The sequence below is a fragment of the Mustela nigripes genome, chromosome X (genome assembly GCF_022355385.1).
Source record: "Mustela nigripes isolate SB6536 chromosome X, MUSNIG.SB6536, whole genome shotgun sequence".
NCBI classification, from domain to species: Eukaryota; Metazoa; Chordata; class Mammalia; order Carnivora; family Mustelidae; genus Mustela; species Mustela nigripes.
This window is the reverse complement of record NC_081575.1, coordinates 40,525,098-40,533,118: the sequence shown is the minus strand read 5'-3', so window position 1 is coordinate 40,533,118 and position 8,021 is coordinate 40,525,098.

Genomic DNA, 8,021 nt, shown 5'->3' with positions numbered 1-8,021 from the left:
CTGCCTTTTTGTTGAGTCAGATATGCAGCAGATTTTGCAGAAATGGAATATGATCCTACTTTTCTTGTTAATTTTTTTTTGTTTGGAAAAGAATTATTTTTTCATAAATATATGTTACCTATTATAACATGCAACGAGTTCATTGTTTTAAATGTAAAAAGAAATGGTTTCGGGGTGCCCAGCTTGCTCAAGTCAGTAGACCACACGACTCTTGATCTCAGGGTTGTAAGTTCAAGCTTCACATTGGGTGTGAAAACTACTTAAAAATAGAATCTTCTTAAAAACACAAAACAAACAAAAAAAGCAGAAACAGATCTATAAATGCAGAGAACAAACTGATAGTTACCAGAGGGAAGCGGGTGGGGGGAATGGACAAAATGAGCAAAGGGGAGTGGGAGATACATACTTCCAGTTATGGAATGAATAAGTCACGAGAATAAAAGGTATAGCATAGAGAAGATAGTCAAGGATAGTGAAATAGTGTTGTGTTGTGACAGATGGGAGCTCTGATTGTGGTGAGCACAGCGTAGTATATAAAGATGTTGAACCCCCATGCTGTACACCTGAAACTAATGTAACATTGTGGGTCAACTATATTACAGTAAATTAATAAATAGCTTTAAAATTTATTAATTTTAATTTATAGGAATGTTAAATATCAAAGATATAATCCATAAAAAGGAAAGCCCTAGTAGAGTTTTAACTAATACCTTATTTATTTACTTTTAAATATACACACATATCCTTTTAATACTCTGACAGAATGTGGAAGGATGCATAAAATTCATGCTTTTGGGTGTGAAGTTCCATGAATTTTGACACAAGCGTGAAGTTACACAACCATTCTGTAATGCTTCCCACACCCAAAGAATTCCCTGTGCCTCAGCATTTTGGTCAACCCCTTGGTCCACCACAAACCTCCAGCAAGCACTAATCTAGTCTTGTCATTTTAAGAATGTCACGTAAATGGAATCGTGCTAGAAACAGCCTTCTGAATCTGGCTCTTTTCACTCAGCACAATGCATTTGGACTTCATCCTTGTAGCTGTCTATATCCATAGTACATTCCTTTTTCAGTTCTGAGTAGTATTCTGTTGTACAGATGTGCCACAGTTTATCCATTTACAGTTGAAGGACATTGGGTTGTTTCCTAAATAGTTTTTTCAGGGTGTAAAATCATCCTGAGACCAAAAAATTTTTTTTTAAGATTTTATTTATTTATTTGACAGACAGAGACCACAAGTAGGCAGAGAAGCAGGCAGAGAGAGGGGGGAAGCAGGCTCTCCACTGAGCAGAAAGCCTGACTTGGGGCTCGATCCCAGGACCCTAGGCTTGATCCCAGTACCCTGGGATCATGACCTGAGCCAAAGACAGAGGCTTTAACCCACTGAGCCACCCAGGTGCCCCTTGAGACCACAAATCTTGAGAGATGATCGTAAGAAAAGGTAATGGAGGTATCATTTTTTTAAAAAGATTTTATTTATTTATTTGACAGATAGAGATCACAAGTAGGCAGAGAGGCAGGCAGAGAGAGAGAGAGAGAGAGAGAGAGAGTGGAGGAAGCAGGCTCCCCACCAAGCAGAAAGCCTGATGTGGGACTTGATTCCAGGATCCTGGGATCATGACCCGAGCCGAAGGCAGAGGCTTCAACCCACTGAGCCACCCAGGTGCCCTGGAGGTATCATTTTTCCATGGGAAACCAGTAGATGGAAAGAGCCATATACTGCATGTAGAATGGAAAGGATTTGCAGATGAGATGGGGGTATGGAGGGCCAGAGAAAGAAGAACGAAATTAAGTCTAACTCTGAGGTTCCTGACTTAAAATGCCTTTCGCAGATGGAGAAGACTGAGGTTTTAGTTCAAAGGGAATGAAGGATACAGTTTTGGAGATGTTGAGGTTGAGATGATTTTCAGTTATCCAACTGGAGATGTCAGTATATAGGGGTCTGGATTTCAGAGGGAAATGGCAATTTGGAAGTCATCTGAGTACAGGAGAGATAAATGGGACCTCCAAGAGTGGGAATGCACAGCAAGAAGAGAGGGAGAACTAGGTCCGGCTCCTGAGGAACACGGCTTTCTTGGAGTCTAGCAAAGGAGGAGGAGTCAATGAAGAAGTAAGCCAGAGATAGGAGAACTCTTGTTGTATCACAGAGGCTGAGAGAAGCGAGGGCAAAGTGATCCTGGACACTGAATTCCACCTAGGGGTCAAGGAAGTTAGGGACTGAATAGTGCCCATCAGGGGCGCCTGGGTGGCTCAGCCCGTGAAGCATCTGCCTTTAGCTTGGCCCCTGATCTCAGCGGCCTGGGATGGAGCCCTGCATTGGGCTCTCTGCTCCCCAGGGAGTCTGAATCTCCCTCTTCCCTTTGGGTTCTCTCTCTCTCAAATAAATAAATAAAGTCTTTTAAAAGAATTTCTTTTAATTAAAAAAATGGAAAATGCCCACGGGATTTGGTGACATGACATGGGGTGGGCGGTGGAGTCATTTGTGACCTTTATGAAAATTTCTTGGATTGGTGAAAGCACAGGGATATAATGTCTCAAATCTTCTCTCTGCCCGAGGTCCTAACTCCTCCCGTACATAGTCTTCTCATCCCTGCCCCTCTTGCCTGGAGAATCTCTTATTTCTCCTTCTAGACTTCTCTTCGTAGCACCTTCTCCTCCCTTTCCCTAAAGACCTTGCTTTATACAGACCTCTCTTAGATTTGGTTCCGCCAAGACCTGTCTCCTACCTGTCCTTCCACTCTCTTTCCTAACCCATCCCTACCCTCATTGTCCTCCCTTTATGATGTTCTGGCTCATTCCTCTCCTTAAGCGGAGGCTGCCTTACCTGGACTGCTCTTTTTTCAGGCCCCTCTCCATCCCCCCCACCCATCTAGGTTCACCAGCTCTCAGCAGGGGTCTTAGTTTGGTGACCAAGATACCTCACAGACTCGACACGGAGGAGTCATATGCTCTGGCAGGATTCCACCAGGATCTGACAGTGCTGACCTGTAGGAAACACGGCGTTAAAACCAAGTCCTTGAATGACTGCCAATCTGCTAACCACATCCTGCCAACACAATGCCCTCATCCGCCCTGGCACCTGCCACTGAGATTCTGCCTTTTCCTATTCCCAGTTGAATAGAGTCACCTCGAGCTGATAAGGTGCCCCTCTCCTCCAAATTCTTTCTCGCACCCCACTGAGGTTTTTCGCTTAGAGAATGCTTTCATATTCATTAGTCTGGCCTTGGGAAGTCAGCAGGGTGAAGTCTGGAGAAAGAAGATGTGAAGACTTGCCCTGGGTCTCCCAGCTGGTTAGAGGATTAGCCTGCTACCCCTCCCACCGCCTTCGGTTTTGCTTGCTTTCATGTTCCCCAAACATCCCCTACTCTGGGCCTGAGCTCAGGCATGGCTGCCCTTTTAGCCTGTTGCAGCCTGCCAAGAGGTACCCCTTGGAGAGACCCCTGCTCGGGAGCACTGCCAGGGAGCAGGACCCCAGTCACACTTTGCACTACAGTTCTAGGCCTCCTTGGGAAAGAGGATAATTGCTAGTTTGCTTCACTGAATTCACAGTAGGCAACACATTTGACTATTTGCTTTGAAATGACTTAAAAAATGGAGTAGAGTAATAATTAAGAGTCAAGGGCCAGGGGTGGCTGGATTTGGTGTCCAGGCCTGGCTCAGCTCTGCAATACCCCAGTGAGACAATGTATATGAAAACCCTTCACAGAGTTCCTGACACAAAGCAAGTGTTCAATGAAGAGCGGCCACTAGTCTTACCATTTTTTCATAGGAATCCTTGGGAGGCAGTCAGTGTAGCGCACTGGAAAATTTACTGAACCAGACACCTAGGGACGCAGATTCCAGGTCTAATCATTACTGCTCAGCTCGCGATGCTGGGCGATTCATTCATTTCATCTCATCGGGCCTAGACTTTCTCATCCGCACAATACATTGTATTAGCCTTTAAAGCTCATTCTGTATGTACAAAGAGGTTAGGTTATGGTGGAAACATGGAAATAACAAAAATGCCTACTAGTGAATGGTTAAATAAATTACATTTCCAGACGACAGAAGACAATGCAGCCATAATGAATGAAGACAATCCGTTGTTTGATGGACATGGAAATATCATTGCCTACATGTCATATCATTGCATTACTTAGAAATGATAGAAGGTTACAGAACTGTAGGGTATAATGCGATTCAATTGTGGAAAAATACTTCTACTTGTGTCTTCTACAGTACGTCAAAATGTAAACATGATTAGCAGTACATCCCTGGCCGGTGGTATTATGAGAACCTTTATTTTCCTCTTTATATTTTATTTTCTGAGTTCTTTGCAGTAACATCTAGTATGTTTCTAAATAAGAAAACGACAGCAAACAGAGAAATTTTCTCTTGCTCCAGTCAGAGAGGCAACCCAATCATGGCTCTCAGCTCCACAGAAATTTCGAGGTCCCTAAACAGCATGCGTCGGGTATGGTACTGCTGTGTATGGGACAAAGGGGAGGGAGGCCCATAGTAATCCTGGCTGCTTCAGTCCCAACTTATAGGGAACTGCTCTTTTGAACCCACCAGAGTCTGAACCCAGAGTCCACATGTTCGCCTTTGCACTTTGGGGCTCAACCGCAGGGGTGGGGTAGGGCTGGGAGCTTGCTGGAGAACTGAGCTGGGTGGACGAGTCCATGCGGCCGTTCGAAGCGCAGGGCTGCTTGGGCACTGGCTCACCAGGGCTGTGTTTATGAGACTTACTTCCTGCTGGGCCTCAGGGCCCATAGCCAGGGACACCTAATGGGCCTCACAGAGCCCCCTCCTCTCCCCACCCCCAAAGCTGGAATGTTCCGAATTCTTCCTTCGGCCAAAACCCTCTCCCCCAAAGGCCTCTCCTGGGCTCACAGAGGTCACCACACAAAAGCCCAGCTGGAGTTTTTGACAGGAAAAACACAAAACTCACCAAACTTTTTTTTTTAAGTACCTCAATCTTCCAGACTCCAAGGGTTTAATTCTGATCTGTAATAAGTCTCTGACCCAAGGCTGAGATTTGCAGATGGATTTTGCAAAGCTGTGGCTAACAATTAGAAATCCTTTATCACCTCAGCCTGGGGCCCCTTGCACCTTGCTCCCCTCCCTCGGGATCCTCTCCTCATTCTCCAGGGCCATACATCTCCTCCAAGACTCTGCAAAAGAACTGCCTCGTAAGTGTCTTAATTCTGATTTATTGGCTCCCTCTTAAATTCACCTGTGGGCTCTTGTTTCCTAGTTGCTATCAGTTTGGCCCGTGGCGTCGCCAGCCTCGGCCATCTTGGGTTTCTGAGGGAAGGGCACGGGAGGGAAAGTTCAGGTGGCACCTGGGTGGGGAGCATTTGTTTCCTCAAGGCTACCACAAACTTTCCAGTGTTTGAAACTATGGCGCCAGAGGAAGCACTCTCCAAATCAGATAATACATTCTGAATGGAGCTTTTGAGGACAGAAGGACTGAGCTACCAGGATGGAAGGAAAGGAGCTACAGTTTACCCCTGTGCCCAACTGGAGGGAGGCTGAGGGGGACTGGAAGGGGATGCTTCCCCCCCCCCCCACCCCCAGCCAGCTTCAGTGCCTGAAGCTTTAGGGGGTCCTCGGAAGGTGGATTTCTGAGTGAAGTCCTGGTCTCCTCCTTAACCTCTTAAATAACCCTTCCCCCACCGGTCTGTAAGTCTGTCAGAAATTCCTTCTTTGAAGGAAATCCTGCCATTTGTGACAAAATGGATGGGCCCTGAGGGCACTGTGCTAAACTAGATAAGTCTGGCCGGGAAACCAAATACTGCATGAGCTCTCTCTTGCCTCTCCGGGGCAATCTGAAAAAACAACACAAAACAAAACAAACCCCGATAGATACTCTGTATCTGTGTCTTAGATACCGAGAATTGACTGGTGGTTGTCAGAGGTGGGGGTGGCCGGTGGTGGGTGGGTAAAATGGGTGAGGGAGCCAAAAAGTACCAACTTCCAGCTGGAAGATAAAGAAATCCTGGGACTGTAACACACAGCGTGAATATTGTGTATTTGAAGGTGGCTGAGAGCGGTAGAAAGTTCTCATCAAAAAAGAAAAAGAATGTGTGGCTATGTGCGGTGAGGGATGTGACCTAAACTTACTGTCGAGATCACTTTGCCATGCAGACTTATAACAAGTCATTCTATTGGTAGCCCTGAAATTAATATAAGGTTATATGCTAATTACATCTCAATACAAAAAGAAATTTCTTTAGACTGAGACGTTATTCTCCTCAAGCATCCTCTTGGAAAATGGAGCTGGAAACAAAACATTAACTCCGTTTATAGCTAGAGAGATTGGAGACGCTATGTTTTCAAAATTTGGCCTGTGTTTTCTAGCAGGGTAAAGTGGGAGCGCTTTACTTTGATGGTCAGGACAAAAAAAAAAAAATGAACTTCTTTTTAAAGCAATTAGAAAATCCCTCAATCCCGTTGTAGTTCCCTGAGCTGTCATCCGTCAACCGCTGCAGAAGGAAAGGCAAACTGCTCTGAAGACACACCTTCCAGAAAGTAGGGCTTCAGGGGGATGGCTTTGCCACTTACTAGAGCCCTCAGCAGCTAGAGGGGAGGTGCAGAGAGGAGAGCATGTCTCTCAGAGTCCTGGGAGAGGCTGTCAGATCAGGTGATGGAGAAATGAGGTTCACTGGCAGAAGAGGGCTGTGGGGACCTCCATCTCCCCTCCGCTAGGATCTCATGTCAGCTCCTTCCTTGAGCCTGAGAACCCCACCTGTCTTATCCCGCTTGGTCTTACAAGGTCCCAAAGAAGGGGCACGAGACACAATACCCTTGGGGCAAGAACTCAGGAAAGGCAGAGCAAGTACCCAGGCAAGAAGGAGTTAATTCAGGAGCCCTGTCAGTCCTGACCCTTCTAATCCTCTCTGGCAGTCCAATCCCTCTGCTAAGGAAGATTAGGTAAGGATCCTAAATGAAGCCTTCTTGCCCAGCCCTTGGGCCATGGAGTGTGTTGGCCTCATGCCCAGAAGACAAATTCAACTGTCAAGGCCTAGAGTTTTCTGTTCCTCCCAAGCTGCCAAGGCTGGACTTTTAGGAGGATCCCGGAAAGAGAGGAGTTTCCTTTAAAGCTGGCTGCTTCTAGAAACAGCTGTTCAGTCCTCCTATATTTGTCAACATGGTTTCCTGTCCCCATTACCTTAACTGAGACCCAAAGCCTTAGAGATGAGCAGACTAGCACCTGGAGAAGTTAGGGGATCTTCTCACCAGGTTCCAGGGAGGTCTGAGACTCAAAGTCAGTCTTCTGATTCTCACTCGGGTCGGGACTCTTTCTCTAAACCATCTACTGCCTCATCACACAAACAAAAACAGAATCCAGCCTGACACACTCTGACACACTAATTTGTCCATCCCTGCTTTCCTGACCCTGCTGAAATCTGACCTCCTTCAGGCCATCTCTCCCGACTGAATAAACTCGATTAATGGGTTCTCCCTCTTGTCCAGTCTCCCCAGTACAGCCCAGTCTCTCCAGTACAGACTCCAGAGACTCCCAGCCTCACTGGTGGCCTTTTTTAAATTTTGCCTTCCCCAAACTACTCTTCCTACTTAGGCCTACTGAGTCAGGACTGACCCTGGGGAGAGGCCCTCATCTTGGGAACACTGCTGACTCTCATGGGAAACTCACGCTGGGCTCTTCTGCCGGCTTCCCAACAAGGCTGAAGCGGGAGCTTCTCTTCTTGGAGGCAGCGGGTCCGCTCCCTAAAAACATCAAGGTAGCTCACCAACACTCACGGGGGACCCATAAATAGATCATAAATACTAAGGAAAAGTATGTGACCCAACCTGAGCTGACGGAAGGAGTCCAAAGAAGTTTTCAAGGGGAGGATGAGTCCTGAAGGATGATCAGCAATTAGCCAAGCAAATGTTGGGTAGTAGAATATCATACTCAAGGCCTTAGAGACAGAGAGAAAGGCAAATTCAGGGAAATACACCTGTATAGCCATGGCCGGATTGTGTGTGTGTGTGTGTGTGTGTGTGTGTGTGTGTGTGTGTGAGTATAA